We start from the raw sequence: 24,960 nt of genomic DNA on the forward strand, positions 1-24,960 counted from the left end.
TTCCTATCAGTTCATTGAAACTTCAGCAGTTCAAATACCATATGTTCGAACTGTGAAGTTCAAAAACTGATTATCGTGAAGCCGTGGAACACCAAATTCTTTCCCAGGGAAAGAATTCGGTGGGCCGTTTCTGTGACTTCACGATTTTCAGCACTGAGGTGGAAAGTTATGGGTCAGGTTCAGGTAAGTGTGCGATTATGTGGACGTTAGGGTTAGGGCACTTGTTAGGTGAGTAAGGGTTAGGGTGAGGTGGGTGTGCGATAGTGACAGACTTTAGGGTTAGGGCAGGATAGGCGAGTTAGGGATAGGGACCGGGTCAGGTGAGTGTGCGATAGTGACGGACCTTAAGGTTAGGGTTTGGGTTAAGGTAAGTGGATAAATAGTAGTGTATGTACAGTTTAGTGTAGGGTTAGATGTAGGATTTTATATGTATGTGTGTGGATTGCTGTTTTTTTGGTGTGCTTGTGTTGTGTGTGTGTTTCTTGGAACAGCGATTTTTTTCCCTGGGAAAAAAACCGCTGTTCTAAGCCTTCGATGGTTTTGCACTTCGAGGTTAGAAGTGCGAACATATGGTGTTCAAACTTCTGCCATTTCAACAAAGTGATATAGACCCAAAAAAAACTACCTTAGTGTGTTCTTTAAGAGAATTGAACATGTACATCCTCTTCATCCCCACCTTCTACCTTACCTTTTCTCTGTCTATGCTACTCACCTTTAATGCTTCTGCTGTAAATTCTCTTTCTGCCAACCACTGCAACCCCCTCTGTAAAGAAGCACTTGTGGAGAGTCACATAGTCCCTACATACTTTTGTAAGTCCCTCCCACCATATTTCCTGCTGAGAATGACCACCACACATCTCCCTGACATGATGGTGTATAGCAATGTCATGTCTCCCCTATCTCTTCTGCTCTCTAGTGAAAAGTGCTCTACTGTCTCAACTCTTGGCCATATCTTCTTTCCCACTCAGTATTTTAATACAAAAAGTAAGCGCTTTCATCAGGCACAAAGACCAAACTTCATCAGGTGTGGTCTGATGAAGTTTGGTCTATGTGCCTGACGAAAGCGCTTACTTTTTATATTAAAATACTGAGTGTGTGATATCCATTTCAGTAAACTTGTTTCTGCTCAATGAGTGTTTCTTTTCTATTATTTTTTACTGGTTATTTTGTTGGTGGTTTTTCTATATTTTCTTTCCCCTCATGTACCATTTAGGAGATTTACCTCTGGACTTGTTACAGCATCCTTTGATCCTTTCCCATGTGGCCACCAGAACTGCACACAGTAGATTGATGTGTTGCCTTAAACTGTAACCTGCCTTTTAACTTCTGAATGCTCATATTATTACTATTATTATTATTATTATTATTATGTTGTTGTTGCTTATAGCTCAGTAAGGAAATCATTCTGAATGATATTAGTTTATTCCTTCTTCTATACTGTGCATTTAAGCAAGCAACATTAGTTCATAGGTTCATTCGTTCATAGGTGTGCACTAGGCTAATGGCCCTGGAGCCTTTACAAGCCTAGCCCATAGGATTACGCTGGCATTGTGACCTTAATTACCAGTGCCTCTAGTAAGTAGAGCCTGGAGTGATCCCCGGGGTGAATTTTCTATTACCCATCCACTCATCAAGATTTCTCTTGAAGAGGAACAGTGAGGTGCTCTGCTTGACATGTATGGGAAGTTTATTCCAGAGCATTTGCAGTTTCTGGGTGAGGAACCTGTCCCTCCAGCATGTTCTGTTGATTGTGGTAATGAGGTTGAGGTCTCTGGAGTGTGTGGTGTGGAGGGATTGGGATTTCTTTAGATGTAGCATTTCTAACATAGCTGGGTCAGACATGGATTTGTAAGTCAAGCAGAGATCACCTCTAAGTAGGCGATATGAGACAGAGAATAGTTAGAGTTGTTTAAGTCTGTCCATATAGAACAAACGTTTAAGGCCTAGGATCCTCTTTGTGAGGTACTTTTGTGGCCTCTCCAGCTGTTGCAGGTGTCTAATGAGGTGCATGCCAAATGGGGCATTATACTCAATGATTGGTTTAATGAGGGAAGAGTGGAGAGAGACAATGACCTCCTTCTTCCTGGATGCAAAACCATTGGTAATGAGATGTGCCACATAGAAAGACTTTCTGACCACACTAGCAATGTGGTGGTCGAAGCAGAGGTTGCTGTCAACCTGCATCCCAGATCTCTTATAATGCCTTCAGTGTTTAGTGGGCTCCCATCAATGTGGTAATTAGTGGGAACTGAGTTTTTACCAAAGGGGATGACAATGCATTTTTTGGCATTAAGCTTAAGGCCATGGTTTCGACATCAGTCATTGGTCTCAGTGAGGCCTTTCTGTAGGATGTCTGCATCACTTTGGGAGTTAATAATGGCTCCCAGCTTGCAGTCATCTGCAAACTTGTTCAGCCAGAGCCTCTCAATATTGGCCTGGACTTCTGAGAAGTAGATGCTGAACAGGAGAGGACCCAGGACCGATCCCTGTGGGATTCCACTCATGACTGGTCATCAGTCTGACTTGGAGTTCGCTACTTTCACACTGTGTGTTCTATCTGTGAGCCAATTTTCTACCCACCTAGTGATATAGGGGTTGATGCCTAGTTTGATGAGTTTATCAGTAATTCTCGACTAAGGAATGGTATCAAAGGCCTTGGCCAGATCAAGATAGGCTGTATGCACTGCCTTACCTTCATCCACAGCCCTGGTGACTTGACTCAAAGAAGTCAACCAGGTTGAGCAGGCATGATCTCCCTTTCACAAAGCCAAATTGCGTGGGGTCTAGAGTTTGGAGATTTCCTATATTTTTGTTAATCAGGTCCATGATGATGTGCTCCATAGCTTTACATATCAGACTCATCAGGCTAATGGAGCTGATAATTCCCAGGGTCTGTAGTCGCTCCCCCTTTATGGAGAGGGATGACTGTAGCAGTGCGCCATTCAGTAGGGACAAAGCCTGAGGTGAGGCTGTGACTGAACAGGGCAGTTTGGTTTGTAGTTCATGTAGAACACAGCCAGGGATATTATTGGGACCCATGGAAGCTGTATTCTTGGCCTTGGATAATGCAGTGCTAATCTGTGCTCCAGTAATGCTGGGTGCCTGGCATTCTTCTGGTATTGTGATTGGTCCTTTATGGGGGAGAGAGGGATAAAGTTGGCACTGAATCTGTGCCTGTATGTTGGCAAAATCTGTTGGCTCAGTATAGGAGGTACCATTGTGCAGTAACTCAGAGCAAATCTATATATTGTCGTGGAGGTTCTTGATATAACTATAGAAGGCTTCGTGATTGTTTTTAGAGTCTGCCACAATTCTGCCTTCATAGCTAGCTTTGGAGGATTTGATGAGGGATCTCAACTTTTTGTTGAGGCTAATAAGGGAGTTTTTACAGTCTTGGGACTTCACCTTTTTCTGCAACAGTTTCTTTCTTCTGTTGTAGAGTTTATTAATGACAGGGGACCACCAGATTGGCTTCCTTTTTTTGGAGGAGAGCATCTTGGTTCTGTTGGGTATGGCTAGTTCCATGCATTTATGTACATGTTTGTACAGTGCATTGGTGTATGATTCGGCAATCATGCAGCTATTTTCCATTGGCATGGGTGGCGTGAAGTTAGCCGCCACTGTTTTTAGGACCCCAAAGTCAGCTTTGGAGAAGTTTTTCAAGGTGGTTACATTTGTAGGGGGTGGGGGTCGGATCTGACCAGGGAGGGATTGACTATAGGTGTAGAGCAATGGTTGCCCATGTTAGTAATAACCAGGTTAAGGATGTTGCTTCCTCTAGTGGGAGTCAGAATGAGCTGGTCCAGGGCACTGGAATTGATGAATTCCAGGAAGCGTTGAGCCAGTGTATTGGTGCTTGAGTAGTTTTCCCAAGTTGATGGAGGGGTAGTTGAAGTCTTCTAGTATGAGAGTGTTGGGTTGGACCTTGATAGATTCCAGGGTGCTTAGGAATGTGGAGTGAGAGTATAGGCACATGGTTAGGGACTTATAGCAGGCTATGACCTGGATTGCCATCTTACACAATGTTAGTTGTACCTGAAGTATCTCAGATGTGTTATGCTGGACTACTAGTCTGGAGGTGTGCATATCCTTTATGAATATGGAGACACCACCACCTTTGGAGGTTCAGTCCATGTTTTGGGGCTAAAAGGTGTGGAATGAGTTATAGCCTGGTAGTGCAGGGGTTTTTTCTGCCGCTTTAAACCAGGTCTCTGTTACAGCACAAATATCAATGTTCTCCATTTAGAGGAGTGCTTTGAGTGAGTGCATCATGAGAGTTAGACTTTTAGTGTTGAGCAGCATGACCCTCAGATTGCATTTATTTATAGCTGTTACAGTGGTAATTTAGTCTTTGGAATGCCGCCTAAAAAAGGCACTATAGGGGTGGCAAAATCCTTAGCCAGTACCCTGAAACCCAGGGGTGACAGATGCAGGCCATCTCTGACAAAGCATTGAGGTCTGTCAGTTATGTCATCCCAAGCAGATACTGGATCCCCTTAGAATGACCCCAGAAACTTAGCCAAAAGTCAATCATTTTTTTGTTGATGCCTTTCTTGTGTAGTAAACTGTCATTGCATTAATAACTTTAACTTAATTTTTATTTTGACAAAAGTGCAAAAACAGAAAAGAATGCACTTTTGCCATGAAGCCATAAAACAATCGTAAGTATGATATATACATTTTATAGCTATATGCTTCCATTTAAACATTGCAATACCCGGTAATTAATGCACATTTAATAAAAATTGAGAGTAGCTAAAAGTACAAACTAAGATGATTCTTTTGATGTTTGAGGGCACTCACTTCCTATTAATACACATGTCAAGTAAAAGTCAAATCTTAGTCAAACAATGCTGCTCATGATAACAAATTAAAACACAACAGAAGCTAATCCTGTCCTGAATGGTTGTGAGATTGTGTCACTTGGCTTTACACCAGTACACTGAATCTGTTTAAATGTTTGTCTAAGGAAAAAACAAAACACAACAAAAAGGGGGGGTATAATATTCGGTAACAAAACAGTGCCAAATTTAGATAATGTAGCTATTATATATATATATATATATATATGTATATATATATATATATATATATATATATATATATATATATATATATGTATATATATATATATTTATTTATATATGTGTATATATAAGAAAATAATAGGAAGAAAAATAAAAGTGGCTTATTCTTTGAAATTAAATATGCCATCTTAATCTTAACTCAGATTGACCTAGAAAGACATTCACCAGGATTCATGAAGCCTCCGTGTAAGAGTTATAACTCTTACACGGAGGCTGCAGTTAAACGGAGTGATGTCTGCATGCTTTGCATATTCATGAGAGCATGCTGAATCACACCTAAGTCTAGCATGGTCCGTGTAAGACAGTAGGGGGCGTGTCCGTAGGCTGAGCCCTGCAAGCAGACACGCCCCCAGAAGTGTAAAAGTTCCCAAAGTAAACACCCACAACAGAGTCCACGGAAATGTGAATAAACACAACACAACACATGCCCCCACAGACTATGAACATAAAATATATATAAATGAACATGTTATATATTTTTTTAAAATTACAAAGATGTTTAACCGTGAGTGCGCTCATTTGCGCGGGCGTGCCCATAGCGCAGCTACAGTTAGCAGTCAGTGGGAAAGCATATAAGAACTAAATATACAAAATAAGCCAGGAAGCAATAGTGTAGTGGTAGAGATGTTGGCTGAAGAGCAGGCATTCATGGTTCGAGCCCCCACAACACCAATTTTTTTTTTTTTCAAAATAAGCAGGAAACAAGTCCCTGACAAATATGTACACATAAAACCACAATTTATGTAATATGACTCCACAGATGTTTGTTTAGTAGATCTGAAGAAGCGTGCAGTAGGCACGTGAAAGTGCTTATCTTTTGCTCCATGGTTAAATAAAGCTGCATTTGGATATTTTTATGAAGACGTTTTCTTTCATGGTGACTTCTACAGCTTATTTTTGACTTCATTTGTTCCCTCATTTTGGCTGTTGAGTGCTTTGGGAGGTCGGTGGTATTATTCTGATTCAATTTCATTTTTCTTTATACCGCTACCTCCACATGACGGAACCGGCAAATTTGGAACTTGATTATAACCCAGGGTCGAGGGTAAATGGTACAAAACTTGATTGTTTTATTCCACAGAAAGAAAATCCTTTATTGACTCTGAACTTGTCTGAGCCGGTAAGCATAAGAGCTGTGAATAATACTAATGAAAATGTTACAGAATTTAACAGTTTAATGAGAGAACTTGAAAACGATCTATATAAAATACAGTGTTATTCCTGGCAAAGGAAACACTTAGAAGCATGTAAGCATTTTAAGATAATACCCAGGGGCATGCGTGTTTTATGCATGCCCACATATGGCCAGCAATATCCTGATTTGTTAAAAAAATGGCAAGATCTTAACATAGATCTTGGTTTCAAGTACATTGAACTGTTATTGGAACATTTCGGTCCGTTAGAGGTTGAGCTACAGAAATGTATAGACTCTCTACACAAAACTATTTGTGAGCGTTTTCAGTCTGAGTTTTGTGTTCGGATGCTCAATAACATACTGACCCAGATTAATATATATAGCGACAAGCTACAAATCATCAAACAACAGAAACTCTTGAGGGATCACAATGATTTTATTTTAGGCAATATTTTTGTTTGGCCGAGAAATGTGGGACATAATTCTGGGTCCAATTCTACTGAGCCCGTATCACAACATGAGTCTTCATTAACAGCTGAGAATGGCTCTAATCGTGGATATTCTAATTTAGCGGTTACTGGTGATTTGCCTAGTTCCAATAAGACTGACGTCAGCAATGCGACTACGCTGGGAGCTCCACCACCAAACCAACAGGCGTTACATACTTCAGGCGATGAATCGAGGCTGGGAGCTATCAGAAAGACTGTTAACCAACATTTCACCGGGGAGAAATCATCCTCTCCTTTTCCCATCAAACAAGCTACATTTGTGAGAGGAAGATCTCAGAGCAGAGGCCCGAAAAAGCGCAAGCAATCCCAAGAGAGGTACGGTCAAAAGAGAACTTTTTGGAATTGAACTCTTTGGTTGTTAATCGCTCCAGTTATATACTGTGTGATTCAGATTTATCATTACTTAACAAAGGCGTGAACTTTATTCCGTCTCAGCCTAGCAAGCTGAATGTAACTTTTTGTGACCTTAGATTGTTTGCATGTAAGGTAGCTCTAAAAGTTTACTTTAAGAATAATGAGAGCATATGCAATAATGTTTTGCCTTCGTGTTTTTTGAAACGCAAAAGTACATTTACACCTGCACTGCCTTCAGCGGTTGAATGCTTTGTCAAACTTTGTGAGAGAGATTTTTATACACATTATTCTACTGGCAATAGGGACAATAAGTTCTATAATTTGAATAGAACACAATTTGATTCTTTACAAAGTCTTTGAATGAATGAAAAGATAACCATCACTTCAGCTGTCAAGGGAGGGGGGGGGGTTGTCATATTAGATTCAAGTGCCTATATTGATAGTATGGAATTATTATTAGAAGACAACAGCACATATAAAAAACTGTCGGTTAAAGATGTGGAAAATATAATAAGAACTATTCACGACAACTTGTATGATATGTTGATGTGCAGGCAAATAAGCAGCGAGACATATGAGTTTCTACATGTTGAGAACCCCCTGGTTCTATGCTTGAAAGGCTTACCTAAAATTCATAAAGAAACAATTCCTGTTCCTATGCGTCCCATTGTCTCTGGTAGAGATTGGGCTACATATAATTCATCTGTTTTTTCGGAGAAACTACTAAGACCAGTAGTAGATACCATACCAAAGATATTGAAAGACACTTATCAACTTTTACATGACATTGAACAAATAAAATATGACTCATTCAATAAGAAAAATTTTTTATTAGTTACACTTGATGTAAAAAACTTATTTACTTGTATACCAAATGAGTATGGTATACAAGCAATCAGAGAATTAATGATAAGTGAAACCACATACAGTATTGATAGACAATTACTAATATGTCAACTTTTAGAATTGATGTTATATAATAACATTTTCTTATTCAACAAGAATTATTATTTGCAGTCATGGGGTGTCGCCATGGGTACCCCATGTGCGAATACATACGCTAATTTAGTCATGTTTTTTTGGGAGAAACATCATTTATTTAATAGCACTTGGTATGGAAAAATCCAACTATACAGAAGGTTTGTAGATGATGTGATTATTTTATGGCAAGGCACTCGATCTGAATTCCAAATTTTCTTGGATTATTTGGAATCCACTACTGGATTTCTGAGATTTACGGCAGAATACTCAGAAGAAATCATAAGTTTTTTGGATATAAATCTTTTGTATAACATTGAAGGCAAATTAGAGTCTAGGCTCTATAGGAAACCATGCTGGAAAAACACATTGTTATGCTTTAACAGCATGCATCCTAGACACATGCTCTCAGGTATTATAAAAAGTCAGTTCATTAGACTGACCAAATTATGTAGAAATGATGCTACCTTACGTAAGGAAGTGGATGATATGGAACATCTATTTTTAGATAGAGATATACACCCAGTCTGGTTAAATCCATAAAAAATTCTATTATTGGACCACCTGAAGCATACGCTGGTCTTAATGAGACACATAATACTCCTATTTTACAATTCCAATATGAACCAGGTTCTAGACAAAAAGGTACTTATGGGAACAATAAAGTGAGTTACATGATGAAATATACCAATGATGTCATAGATCTCAAGAAGATAGTTAGAAGACATTGGAATGTGCTAACCATGGAAGAAACAGTTAGAAATATAGTTGGAGATAGACCCACTTTTATGTTTAAAAATAGTGATAATCTCAAGACAATATTTAATCATGACTATAATAAAATGGAACATGATTTTATTGCAAATCCATTAAATAAAGGTAGTTACCCTTGTGGAAAATGCAATATGTGCCCTTATATTACAGATGCACAAATGTTTCAACATCCTTCTGGTTTTTTCAAGTTTGAACCCAGATTTTTTGCCAATTGTGATGCAAAGAATTTGATATACTTGGCAACATGTCAAAAATGTGAAGCATTTTATATAGGTTTAACCAAAAGAAAATTTAAAGAAAGGATTTACAATCACATCTACGACATTAGGAAAAAGAATGAATTAAATGCTTTGGTGAGACATATTTGCACAAACATTGGTCACAATTTTAAATTTAGGGTTTTGCAGGTGGTCACTCAAAGTTTGAGATTGGGTGACAACCTGAATTATTTAGCAAATTTGGAACTAGAGTGGATATTCAGGACAGGGGCACACTTACCACCGGGTCTAAACCTTTATGTTTCCATGAAACCAATATTAGGAGATAATATAAACAGATAGAATATCTCCGTCAGTTGCAGCGTAATATATAACATATTGAGTTTGTACTTACACGAATCCTAGCAACAAATATGGGATTTTTTATAACCAATATACTAGGAAATGGCACAAACATTTAGTATTTATATCCATGGGATCATTGTGAATTTGGGCATCTCTCAATACATAAGCATGTTTGATGGACTTTTACATTATTAATGTTGGTTTAATATATAAAGTGCTATATTTGCTTATTTTTAACATTTATTCATTGTATTTAGATACTAATTACATTAATTTGCAGTTAATTATTAATTATTAATTAGTGATTATGAATTTTAGACAGAAGTATTAGATTTTAATGATATGCATTTTGGCTGTTCTTTATAAATGCCATATTCAGTTGCTTTAAGCAAAACTGCTGATGATTTGAAAATATGGCAGACAACATCAGCAGAGCTGTTCACAATAGGTGATACGCTGTATGCTCAGTTGTTTTTAATTTAGTTTTAAATGCATACAATAGGTTATTATTCATTATTAATACACACATACATTTTTTGTTCTTATATTAAATGATTAGGACAATAAATGTTAGTTGAGGTTGTAAATAAAATTTCACATTAATGCTTTATAGAGAAAGTATGCATGTAGCACTTTAAAAGCTTCATTGACATATTTGATCAATGATTGTTTTGTTTTAAATACTTAATTGATTTATTAATTGACCTGTGATAATTGATTTTGATATAAAAGACTCCACAGATGTTTGTTTAGTAGATCTGAAGAAGCGTGCAGTAGGCACGTGAAAGCGCTTATCTTTTGCTCCATGGTTAAATAAAGCTGCATTTGGATATTTTTACGAAGACGTTTTCTTTCATGGTGACTTCTACAGCTTATTTTTGACTTCATTTGTTCCCTCATTTTGGCTGTTGAGTGCTTTGGGAGGTCGGTGGTATTATTCTGATTCAATTTATGTAAAATGTAATGAAATAGCCCATTTATATTGAAGACATGTGAGGTAACAAAAGAAGAAAAAATGCCAGATGTGCTCATAGCTGAGCTACAGTTTAACAGAGTGAGTGCATGTGCCCGTAGATGAGCAGTGGTTTAACTGGTGCAAAATGAGTGCCCGTAGCTGAGCAGTGGTCTAACACGCTAAATCTATGTGCCCCTAACTGAGCTGAGCATAATATGCGTGCCAATAGCCAAATGAGGCTTAAAGCAGCGTACCCCATTTGCGCGGAGCTGCGCACCGTGCAAACGAGCTAACCGACGGGCAACGTTGAGCAAGCCGTATCAAAACTGCCTTTACACAGACACACCCCTCAGCATGTCTAGACAGTCATGAAAAATAAAAAGCAGTGGCAAGGTTCGAACCCAGAATACTATACACCATAGTCAAGGTACCAAACCACTAAGCCATGACAGCAATACCTAGAAATGCAATAATAGCTAATATATAGGAATGAATACAAACTGGAGCATGACAATGCAGGTTTACTGAAGATGATACAATTCCAAAATGGCCAATCACAGATATGTGCAGGAAAAACGGACTATATAAGCCCCATAGGCGGGAATACACAGCATAAATGATTGTAGAACTGACCTGCAGGCAGAATGACAGGAGTAGGAGAGGGTAGTTGCTTCCGAGCACAGAGGTGGGGTGTTGAGGAGTCCAGGTACATGGTCTGGCTCCTAGTCCATAATCATGAGGCCCAACTCATGCAGGGCCAGGTCCTCTGGGGAGCATACAGGGCCGAGGCGTGGGACCGGTTGGCTCATGATCTCACCAGTGCCACAGGGATTCCAAGGACTGGTGAGCAGGTCCATCACCACCATGCGGACCTGAAGAGACGCAAGCAGGACCAACTGAACCTTTGGATCCAGGAGGCCTGGCAAACACCCAATGCCCCACTACTGAGTAAGTAACATTTAATTATGTATGTAAGAAATTAAACTAGCTTATATTATGGAGATGTGTATTCCAATATTACTTCATTTATATTACAGCTGCAGGTGTCCGTTCTGTGAACCGCAGAGCCTATGGCGATAGGCTGGTGTGGTTGCGCCACCAGGCAGGTCAGTAATCCACTACCAGTAACTGTAAAAAATATAAAAGTATGACAGTCAGCAAAAGAGTGCAGTGTAGTCAGTAAGGAATAAAATCTGCAAGTAACAGTGTGAAAGTGTATGCAAGTATTGCTTGATTACAAAAGTGTGTTTCAGCCTGTAAGTGTAACCAAAAAATGAAACTGTCTGACATATATTCTGAAATAAAAATGCTCTACCTGTAAGAAAATAGTACACAACCTGCAGCAGGCTGAAAAGTATAGCTGCAGAAGATGATGAAATCACATGTGTGAAATATATCCCTGTGGAAATACTGAAACATGACAGAAGTGAGACTGCTGGAAAGGATTGTAATAACTACTGGTAAAACATGTCAATAAAGCCTAGAAGTACCATCCCGAATAGTAAAATGAAAGCAAGTGAGAGAGTGTGAGAAAGTGTCATGAATCCAGCAATACAGTAGTAATAACCCCTGAATAAAGTATACTGCAGTCAAGACAGAATGAAATGCATGTGAGATTCAAAACCAAACAGCAAAATCTGTTCAAAGTGTTGCTGCATCTGGAATGTGTATCCCAAAATCTGGATATGTTGTTCTCAGTCTGCAATATGCAGATAGGATGATTGTCTGATATACCAAACATCCACACTTGTCTACAGCTATATAAAGCAAATGTAGCAGGATGATGTAGCTGAACAAAGCTAGATATGAATGTGTATGAAGAACCATAAAATGTATATTGATGTTGCAGTAACAGTCCTATCACCAAGTTGAAATAGTTGTCATATAGGAAACTATAGTTAAAACAGTAGTGTGTGTATATAACTGTAGCTATTAGAAATGTACAGCATATATATTGTTATTCGAAGGTGTTAATATTACTTTCTTTACCCCACCCTATAACCACATATAACCCATTCCACGTGAAAATGGCATGTGCAATCACAATTAACACCCCTGGATGTTTGTCCTGTTGGGTCATATATATTTGCATGTCCGTTGATGCATCTGCCCTGTTCATACATCCACACCTGATGGCCTGTTGCCATCAATTAACCCTGCATGTTGTTGGACTGTGTATTTCTGTTCAAATTATGCATGTGTTATGCACGCTGTTCAATGGTGTGAATATCTGGGTGTTTGGTTAATGGGAATACTAATGCATGCTGTTACAACTAATTGTGAATGGTATTATATGTCACTAACCCAAACTGTCATGACATAATGCAAAACATAGGATGACAGGGAAGGCGGGTTCCAGCAGACCCACCTCTCCCACCTCAGCTGGCGAGTGCACCTGGCACTAGTGCTGAGTCCAGACCCTCCTCCGGTGGCCCTGTGCCACCTGCGGGTGGAAGCGCTGCAGGGGATGGGGCTCGCCCCCCCTCTGCAAGTGTGGCCGGAGGAGAACCACCACTCACCCTCCGTAGCGTCTGGACTGTGGTGCGTAGGGAGATTCGGGACTCTGTTCTTGAGCCCCTACGCCAGCTCGAGGCACGGGTGGTGCAACTAACAGGCATGCCTGTTGCCCCGCCTACACAGCCCCCAGCACAGCCCCGTCCTGGGCAGTGAAGGAACAGTGGCAACTGCCTATGGGTGGGGATATCAGTTCCACTGTTGCCATCTGTGGGCTCATGGGCTCTGGATATCCAAACCTCCGTCCCCGTCAATTGCGTAACCCCCCCACACGTGTCATACACCGCCCCTGTATGCGTCTTGTTTGTCTTGTCTGTTTACCAACCCAACCTACCTCCCCAGCTGTACCGACTTCCTTCACCTGACATAAAACTCTCACCTGAAAAAAAAAAAAAGGGCACTCTGTACCCACAAAAAAATTACGCCCCATACATAGCTGCCCATTCCGCACACATGTCTGCTGGACATGGAACCTATCAATTACAATTGGCTGTACAACAAGTATTATTGTTGTCCTGACACCTCTCTCAGGGGTGGAAGGTTTCAAATGTCACACCAAATTACATACATATGCACAGCTGTTGCTGATGAAGAAATGGGCAGCTATGGACCTTACCTACATCCCTCCTGCACATCCCAAGCTTGTTTCCCTACTGTCTTACCCTCTTTGTGACCCCTTTTTCACCACTTTCCTGTCTCCCCATTTTCTTTTCTTTCAAAGAAAATAGCACGGGTGTGCGCAAGAGTAAGCATGTTTAAGCGGTTGTAAGCGGGTGTGCGCTTGTGTGCGCAGAGCTAATCGCCAGTGCGCATGCGTGAGCTCTGCGCAAACCAGCGCTAACCCGATTACAACTGCTTAAAAGTGCCTTAGTCACTTTGATTGACAGGTCCTGTACCCAGTTCAAAAGCAAAATAAAATCCCACTGCGAGTCCCGAACCCAGGACCTTGGAAACAGTAGTCTGCATGACTTACCACTAAGCCATAACTCTTATACAAGAACATTGTGCTAAAATAAATATATCATGTAATAGTAGGAATGGATGTAAAGGGAATATAGATGTGTAGTACACAAAGCATGCCATTTAGAATTACTATCAAAACTATTGGATTTCCATAATAGTAGTGTGTGAACAGAAACAGCCATGCTAGTTGGAAGCTAGTAGGTAATAATGTCACTATAGCACCTTGCAAGCCACACACATACTCACAGCAGGATAATCACTGCCCATACCCCACAACCTCTTACAGGACCACATCTGGACCAAGTAATAAAATATGTGGAGCAAAGGCCCAAAACCAGGGACACATTACAAATAATGTTACAACAAACGCAGACAGTTCAGAGAGTAACAGGGTCTGCACTTTGTGGGATGTTTGGAAGGGTATGCAGTCTGAAACTTGAATGTTTGTCACTATATTCTGACTTGAGCCCAGAGTGATTTGCCAGAAAAAGGTGTGCATGAGATATTGACCAAAATATGAGGCAGAAATGTGGACAACCTGAAAATATCTGTACACATGACTGGTCTGACACCACCATACTTGAATAGTTAAGAGCCTAGACATAGCAACAGTGAATGACTTACAGGGATGCCCCACAGACTCCATGTGAAATGTACAAACTGTAGGCAGAAAGGTGTAACACATGCAATTGTAACTATGGAGTCCTGAAAGTATTCATCACTTGCATGGCAGAAAAAGTGTAGTAATACATATGCTCATGCTAACCCACAGTCACAACTGCAGCATACCAGACATTTTAATGGGTGTACCCCACTGATATGTACCATTCCATGAGGCACATAACAGATGAACCTGAAAGTCTCTGGGGCCTGCTCAGCAGCATACTCAAATACCCTAATAGATGTCAAGGCCCACACCATGGCCAGACCACACTGCATGCTGTAACACCCTAGCAGATATAGCAAGCATTCCAAGGTGTGAATGTACATGGACAATAGGAAAGCTACAGCAGCACACTACAGTCAGGACACCTAGCAGGCATACAAGTAGTGACTGTAAAGGGCAACTATTGAAGCCTTAGCAACAAAGTGCAAGCAAAAGTGAAAGGAAAGCACACACACACACATTAACAGTAGTAGTAGTTGTAGGTGTCAGTGTACATACACAGTTAGCACAGGAAACTGGAGAAATGAATGGAGGAATGTTAATCTACAACACACCTGGAAATATGAGAGAGATACCAACCTTTACACTCACAGAACATTGTCCACAGCATAACAGCATGGTCCCTGCCCTTAAAATTTGAAAGGGCTACACCTATCTCACATACCTTTTTATAGCACTGTTCTGAAATCACAGTGAGAACTGCAATCAGTACACAACTGGCTGCATGCAATTAGCAAATGCTGGCTAACAATTGGTGCAGAGGCCATCACATGGGCATATGCAGATACCTACAAAAGTATGCTGTACTCCCAGTCCACACATGCAATACTTTCATTGCACCCTGAGAAGGACGTGAGAGACAGACAGAGAGAGAGAGAGAGAGAGACAGACAGAGACAGAGACAGAGAAAATTGCAATTAAGCAGACACAAACAAATTGTTCAGCAACAGCCACCTGAAAGCTGACAACTGGGTAGTGGAGCAGCAGGACAGAGAACCAGACGGCAACACAAGCAGCTTTGACAAACACAGGTAATGTAAAGTAATACTATAAAGGTCTACATACTGTGAACCCTCCATATGTGTCATTGGTCTGTATCCATATGTATATGAAGATGTGTAAAGGGCAGGGGACATACAGCAACAATCAGTGAAGGCTGTACATACATTTGTATGTGAGATCATCTATGTGCACATATCAATGTTGGTTGATTGTAGGTTGTAGTGCCATGTACAAAGTAGGTTTCACAGTTATGTATGTTTAGCAGTATGTTAGTGTGTGTATACAGTATGGTAGACAAATATGTTGATATACCTGTCTAACATATGGATACGTATGTATGTCAACATATGTATGTATATATATATATATATATATATATATATATATATATATATATATATATATATATATGATATGCATATATGTATACAAACATAGAGAGAGAGAGCTGTAGGAATACATAGACAGATGTAGACAGAATATTGTACAAACATATATATGTAATGCACACATACAGATATAGATATATGTAGATACATATACATAGACAGACTGATCTGACTATCTACAGGTATGACTGTATATGACGACCTTCAGCACAGCCTATCCCACCCCCTCTGTCACTCACACCCCCTCTGTGCCCCCCCTCCACATCTATAGCAATATATGTACATCAATATATATGTGTGTATATGTATACAGACATATATATATATATATATATATATATATATATATATATATATATGTATATATACATATAGATATATCTATATACATATATATATATATATATATATATATAGAGAGAGAGAGATGTATATAAATTCTGAGTGAGGCACATGTGTACAGATGTATTGCAACAGGTGCCTGGTGACAAAGGCATGGAATGATCACCAGTGTCAAAACCGGAGTACCATACAACATTCCAAATCACCTACACCAGTAACCACCAGATATGTGATTGGCTGCCCACCACTACATGTGTCAGGGGTGAACAGGGTCATAAATGTGTACAATAGTGGCCCCAATGATATTCACAGTGGCACACTATCCCTGGAATACCTGCACATGGTATGTGTCAGCGGACATGGTGTGTCAGCTATGGACATGTAGGTCGGTGAGCCCCTCCACACCACATAATGGATGCTATGGTATGGACCTCACAAGACAGCTACAGATATGGAGAAGGACACAGTGACATGTACAACACTGTGACAATGCACTCAAACACATTACCAATGCACAGTGACTGACAACACCACAGAGTACACATATACTACCCACATAAAGGTTACCACTCCCGGATTTACATATGTAAGTCACACCCATGACAGATGTCCAACAACCATAGTAACACCTCACACCATCCACAACCTAAATGTCTGCTGTGTGAAATCCGTGCCACTGCAATAGAGTGCACATGTGGAGGTAAAAGTTCCTACCCACAGATAAGACATACCCTGCAATAAACCACACAGTGTTAAGAAGCAAGACTCCCCATGAGTACATGTCACACATACCCCTGCTGAATGTTAGTCAGATAGGTAATATGCCATATGAGTCACCCTGTGTAACTGTGTGACAGCAGCAGGTACCATCAGACCACATGTGTCCCAATGGTCAGGGTAGCAGAACAGCACACGGCTGTAGTCCCAGGGGCAATAGCATATTGTATAGTATTGTATTGTAATGTAATGTATTGTGTTGTATTGTATTGGTATGTTGAGGTGCCTCCTTCGTGGAGTGGAACCACTGCTGCTGTGCGCCAGTGTACAGGTACATATCCTGTAGTTAGGCTAGTGTTACATAGCACTTGTATATGTGTGTTTAGCTCCTGTCAGAGTTTATGTAGCATGCAACTGGGGATACCATCAGGTCCCATTCATGTTGTGTATTCTGCTGTCCTGAGGGTGGCTCTCACCTGGACATCTGTGATGACAGGGAGGTTACAGTCAGCTGGGATAACTATGTCTTATTTTGGGGGAGAGGGCAGGGTGACACCTGCACTGAACCTGTCTGCCACAATGTTGTCAATATCTGTGGTGTCAGTGAAATATGTGTTGTTGTGTACTAACTATGGGCATAGAGGATGGATCCTGACCAGGTTGCTAACATAACTGAAGAAGGCCTTCTGATTATCTGTAGTGTCCCTCTTGATTTCCCTCTCAAAGTTGCCCATGGATGTTTGTATGATGGAAAATAGATCCTTACTAGTGCTGCTCAGACATGCCCTCCCTTTATGGAATTATGCTCTGTCTTGCAGTAGCTTCCATCTTCTGTAATACAATCTGTCTATGGCTGGGGTCCACCAGACAGGATGCTGTCCCTTTGTGGAGAGTGTCTTGGTCATATATGGGATTGCATGATCCATGCATTCTCGGAGATGTCTGTAGAAAGCAATTGTGTAGGGGTCAGCATTGTGGGTTGTATCTGCCACTGGCCCAGTGGGCTGAAAGGATACCATGTCACTGTTACAAAGTGTAAAGTTTGCATCTGTAATGTTATTCACTATAGTCGTTTGTGCTGGTGGTGGAGGTGGGATATGTATATCCAGGGCAATCAGTGTGTGGTCAGCTCACAGTAGTTGATGATGTAGGCCATACAGTACCTAGATACAAACCCCCAGAGTGAGGAGGTGCTCTTGACCTGAATCAGTGTTCTAACTGCTGGGGTTTGGTAGCATGTCGTATGGAGTGTGCCAGGTACTGTTGCACAGTTGCTGGCTGAGCACTGATACCTGGCCATTTACATGTGTATCCACCAATAGACAGACATATGCTACATATGTGAGATATGTTGTATCATAACAGTCGAGTAGCATGTGTAGTATGTGTGCCAAATTCTGCTGACATATATTGCTGATATCAGGTTATTTTCTTTCTCAGGTACATGGCCCACCCGCGGAATCCAACTTACTCCACAGCTGAGGATGAGGAGATACACCAGAGCCTGGTGCGGGATTATGCAATACTCTTTTCCCGCACCAGCCAGAATCAGCAGGAAAGGGCTGCACTGTGGCAAGACCTTGTCCGTCGGGTAAATGACATAGGCACGCATAATAGGACATATGAGCAGGTACGACATCACTGCAGTGATTTAATCAGACATGTCTGTCAGCATGCATCGGATATCCACAGGCAACAGGTCGCCACAGGTGGTGGGGTGGCTACACATCCTCCACTCACCAGACTGGAGGGACTACTCATGAGTGTAGTGGCTTCAGTCCGCCAGCAACAACAACAGCAGCAGACATGCATTATGATGGAGGCTGGAGCCACGTAGCAGCAAGACAGTGAATGTGCAGGAAATATGCCATATGTATAGTTGACTGTTGTGTACACTGGTAGTTAATGCATGTGTGAGGTGTGTCCTTGGTTTGTAGCTGCACCATAGTATTTAATGTGCAAGTGTGATATCCTCAATATTAGCAGCTGACCTGTGAAAGGCGACTGTTGTACTACTGACCTGTATCATACTCAGTAACAATGGCACAGTTGTGCCCACTGACATTAGTTTCTTCACGTCTGCAGGTCCCTCTGGTATAACAGCAATGCAGCCTATCCATGCTGGTGAGTGTGTATTAACAATTCCTGTAATAGTGTTGATAGTAATAGTACTATTTGGCTCACTTAGTAGTGCTCTTTGTATGCATGTAGGTGTGTCTGTGTCTGTGTGTTGATATCACGCATACTGAGTACTGTACAATTGTGTGAAACTGTGTGCATGTGTGCATGTGTGCATGTGTGCACCTGTGCATGTGTGCATGTGTGCATGTGTGCACCTGTGTGTGCACCTGTGCATGTGTGCATGTGTGCATGTGTGCATGTGTGCATGTGTGCATGTGTGCACCTGTGCATGTGTGCATGTGTGCATGTGTGCACCTGTGCATGTGTGCATGTGTGCATGTGTGCACGTGTGCATGTGTACATTTGCACCTGTGCATGTGTGCACCTGTGCATGTGTGCATGTGTGCACGTGTGCATGTGTACATGTGCACCTGTGCATGTGTGCATGTGTGCATGTGTGCACGTGTGCATGTGTGCATGTGTGCATCTGTGCACCTGTGCATGTGTGCATGTGTGCACCTGTGCATGTGTGCATGTGTGCATGTGTGCACCTGTGCACCTGTGCATGTGTGCACCTGTGCATGTGTGCATGTGTGCACATGTTCATGTGTGCATGTGTGCATGTGTGCACTGGTGCATGTGTGCACCTGTGCACCTGTGCATGTGTGCATGTGTGCATGTGTACATGTGCACCTGTGCATGTGTGCATGTGTGCATGTGTACATGTGTGCACCTGTGCATGTGTGCATGTGTGCACCTGTGCATGTGTGCACCTGTGCATGTGTGCATGTGTACATGTATGCACCTGTGCATGTGTGCATGTGTGCACCTGTGCATGTGTGCACCTGTGCACCTGTGCATGTGTGCATGTGTGCATCACTGGTAATGTGTAGACATTGTAAACTGTGTTTCCTCTTTCCCTCTCACAGGTTCTGGTGCTGCTCTGGTGTCATGAAACAGTGAACCTGAATCAGGTGCCGTGGGTACTGATAATGATGACATCTGTGTAATGGCACAGGAAAGTATGCCAGGGTCCGCCATTGGTCAGCCGATTGACAGTACACAGTTGTCGACCCCATTATTGTGCACAGTTATCCTGCCAATACACCCTTTGTCACCAATGTCCCTAGGTGATGGACAGCATACAGTGGGCATTGACCAGGGTAATGTGGTATCTGTGGCACATGCCTCCCCACACAGCAGCCATGGGCATGGCCCAGAGATGGTACTACACAGACAGATGTCCAGGGGTTCTCGTGGGAGCATCCGTGGGTGTACTGCCCCTGTCAGACGTGCCCACAGAGGTCTTACAACCTCAGCTATGTTTTGGGCTGTCATGCAGGCACAGACACGTATGGAACGGTACACCAGACAGGGTCTGAGGGAGCTGACAGCATGTTGCACAGCCATGACTGACAGTATGCGTGACATTGCGGCTGCCATCCGTGATTTCACTGATGTCATAGACAGACATTGTGGGGACATATTAGACCGGTTACACAACTACATGTCCATGAGCCAGGGCGATGGTGGGCGGTTGAGGCGTCGACGTGGCCGTATGCCAACAACAGCAGCAGCTGGAAGTCGTCATTGATGACAACAGGGCCGCGGCCGCCCCCGTAGTGCCAGCAGCAGCCCCAGCAATGCTGGGTCTGTGCTGTCATCAGACCGCCCCAGGAGACCACGTGCACGTGGCTCTGGCCGGGCCCGACAGGGATCTGTGTCCAGTCAACGGACACCTGCTTCTGATGACAGTACCCAGTCTGGGTTGGTACTGGATATGGTCCATAGCACCCCTGCAAGGCACAGGTACCGTGTCCATGGCCAGAGACACTGATCTGTATAACCTGGCAGGTACAGTCTGTGGCTATCCACAAACACCAGTATATGGCAGCCATAAGGTGGAACTGTGTGCATCCATACACACATGTGGATTGACAACACCTAGAGCTACTGCATACATGCACACACTGCATCAACATTGCCCCACCTTCTACTGCTGTCCCTCACCAACACACATACACATACATGTCAATTGGTGGTATCGGTGGCTGACTCAGGCATACCAAGTTCACACCCTGTGCATATGATGAAACTGTGCCACCTCCTGCAATCTGTAACAACTGTGCAGGTACAGGTTAACATGTTGCTGATGCACAGGGTGACCACATAGATGTGTAGTAATAGTATCATGTTGTTAACAGTACTGTGTGCTGAATTAATTGTGGGTATATCACAGCATGCCTGATGCAGTAAGTGTGTGATTGTCATGTCCTGTTGTCTACACCCATGGTAAGTACCATAGTGTATCATCTGCACATGTTGGCATACTGGTGGTAATGATGTCAACAGAAGGCTACATACATAGGTAGCACAGGGGATAAGGTAATGAATGTAGTAATAAACAATGATGGACATGTAAATTGCAAGTGGCATGTTGCCCACACTGGACTCTGCAATGCAGATGTTTGAGGATGTTGATATGTGTGCAGTACTACACGACTGGTACAGGACACACAGGAGCACCCTAGCACTGCATGCTCACATCTCATACCATGCTAGACAGCCCCAACACACAAAACTAACTGTCACAGGAGGGAGAGTCCCCATATATGTCAGGGATACTATGGTGGCAGGCCAGGTAGCATACATCCTACTAAGTATGGAACCACTGAGTGAAGGCTCAGTGTCTGTTATTTGACATGTGTATTACTGCAGGTATGAGCACATGGGTTTCCATCCAGTTATTGTACATCCTGACAGTACATGGTCTGTACACTTGTGTGCACTGAGACTGGACCCTAGCCATCTGACCCGTGTATTTCCATGTACATGTGCATAGTGCCTGCATATTTGCAGTGTTACCTACTGGAACTGGTACAGCTTGTTTGTTATACAATGGACTACATGCAGCCCTGTTTACTGTAGCTTTGTCTGCATGCATGTTTGCTTGCAATTACCCTGGAATACTGATCACACCTGCAATGCATAGTTATAGAGCTTCTGTGGACTCCTAGTGCCATCTGCATAGCTTACTATATGTATGTCCATGTCCCACTTGACAGGATGTCACTGTTTGTCCTGTTCACATGTACATTGCCTGTGACACAGTGCATATGACTTACCTGGCATGTGTCCACGTGAGCAGTCATATATGCTACTGCTAACTAATCACAGGCACTACACCTTCATATATTCATCTTCTGTTGAACTACCTGCTTCGCTAGGGACGGCCTGCACCTGTCACCCCTGGGCTTTCAGATATTGGCAAAGGCTCTTGCTACACCCATAGTGTCTATGTTAGGCAAGGTTCAAATGACAAACCCACCTTCATAGGTATCACAAGGGATAAGAAATTAAGAGTAATGCTACCCAATGCCAGAAGCCTAAACCTCCAGATGCATGCACCCAAAACACTCCTTGGCATGGAGAACATCGATATTTGTGCAGTAACAGATGCCTGGTTCAGGGCTACTGAGAGCACACCAGCACTACCAGGTTTAACCTGGTTGATTTCTTTGAAACAGTCACCAAGGCCATTGACGAGGGGAAGGTGGTTCACACAGCCTACTTGGACCTCGCAAAAGCCTTCACAACAATACCCCACTTGGGCATTCTAGAGAAGCTCACCAGCTTAAATATAAGCCCCTATGTCACTAGATGGATTGCACAGTGGCTCAAGGACAGAACCCACATGGTTAGAATTGCTGGAGCCATGCCAGACTCCAAACCAGTTACGAGTTGTGTCCCACAAGGCTCAGTCCTGGGACCTCTCTTGTTTGGTATATATTTATTGGAGGTACAGGCCAACACGGATGGACTGTGGCTGATGACTGCGAACTGGCCACCATAATCGACTCTCCAGCCGACACAAGCATCTTCCAAAGGGGCATCATAGAAACAGACAACTTGTGCCAGAGCCATGGCCTTCAGCTGAACAGTGTTTAGAAAGGGGAATGTGCATCCTGTAGTCTGTTCACCTAGTTGCCAAAAGGGACATTTTCCTCATACACACTAACCCCTCTCAGCCAAAAACACACACTTGCCAATTGGAGGATTCAAACCCCTATCTGACTATGTTATGACACTTGGGATGGACACATTAGCAGAGTGTGCTACTCGCATTACTGGGAGGTTTTCCTTCTTTTGCTGTACTTATAGGGTGCTGACATCATCAGTGTTTAGAAAGGGAAATGTGCATCCTGTAGTCTGTTCTCCTGGTTGCCAAAAGGGACATTTCCCTCACACACACTAAACCCCTCAGTCAAACACACACACTTGCAGGATTCAAACCCCTACCTAACTATATTATGACACTTGAAACAGACACATTAGCAGAGCGTGCTATTCGCATTTTTGGAAGGTTTCCCTTCTCTTGCTGTACTTATAGGGTGCTGACATCATCAGTGTTTAGAAAGGGAAATGTGCATCCTGTAGTCTGTTCACCTAGTTGCCAAAAGGGACATTGTCCTCACACACACTAACCCCCTTCAGCCAAAAACACACACTTGCCATTTGCAGGATTCAAACCCCTACCTAACTATATTACAATACTTGAGACGGCTGCATTAGCGGAGCGCACTATTCACATTACTGGGAGGTTTCTCTTCTCTTGCTGTACTTATAGGGTGCTGACATCATCAGTGTTTAGAAAGGGAAATGTGCATCCTGTAGTCTGTTCACCTAGTTGCCAAAAGGGACATTGTCCTCACACACTAACCCCCCTCAGCCAAAAACACACACTTGCAGGATTCAAACCCCCTATCGAACTATATTATCACACTTAAGACGGATGCATTAGCAGAGCGCGCTATTCGTATTACTGGGAGGTTTCCCTTCTCCTGCTGTACTTATAGAGTGCTGACATCATCGGTGTTTACAAAGGGGAATGTGCATCCTGTAGTCTGTTCTCCTAGTTGCTAAAAGGGACATTTCTGTCACACACACTAACCCCCGTCAGGCAAACACACACACTTGCCATTTGCAGGATTCAAACACCTACTTAGCTATGTTACGAAATTTGAGACGAACACATTAGCAGAGCGCGCTATTCGCATTACTGGGAGGTTTCTCTTCTCCTGCTGTACTTATAGAGTGCTGACATCATCGGTGTTTAGAAAGGGGAATGTGCATCCTGTAGTGTGCTTTCCCAGTTGCCAAACGGGACATTTCTCTCCCACAGACACCAACCCCACTCACACACACACACCGCATTTGCAGGATTCAAACCCCTACTTAACTATGTTATGACACTTGTGACAGATGCATTAGCAGAGCGCGCTATTCGCATTATTGGGAGGTTTCCCTTCCCCTGCTATACTTATAGAGTGCTGATATCATTGGTGTTTAGAAAGGGGAATGTGCATCCTGTAGTGTGTTTTCTTAGTTGCCAAAAGGGACATTTCTCTCCCACAGACTTAGATACACATCAACCCCACTCACTCACACTGAGCATTTGCAGGATTCAAACCCCTACTAAACTATATTATGACGGACGCATTAGCGGAGCACGCTATTCGCATTACTGGGAAGTTTCTTTTCTCCTGCTGTACTTATAGGGTGCTGACATCATCGGTGTTTAGAAAGGGGAATGTGCATCCTGTGGGGTGGCAGACACCAAGCACACTCTGGCTAAGCTGTCATTCCCTAGGGCAAACAGCCTAGTGTTGACCTCTACACCCATATGTTTAATTGTCAAATGCACATTATTTGTTGCTGATAGACTGTTTGCACGTCTTTATTGCCATAGCATTCCCTGTTTGTATGAACAACTTGTGCATCTGTGGAAGATGTTTGCATATGGGAGGGATCCACTATATCACGTATGTCTCTGTCATCATTTAACTGTGTGTACTGGGCAGACTGCTGTAATGTGGTTGGTTCCTGGAAT

Source organism: Protopterus annectens, chromosome 2.part0 (assembly GCF_019279795.1).
Source record: "Protopterus annectens isolate FY-2018-M chromosome 2.part0, PAN1.0, whole genome shotgun sequence".
In the NCBI taxonomy this organism is placed as follows: Eukaryota; Metazoa; Chordata; order Ceratodontiformes; family Protopteridae; genus Protopterus; species Protopterus annectens.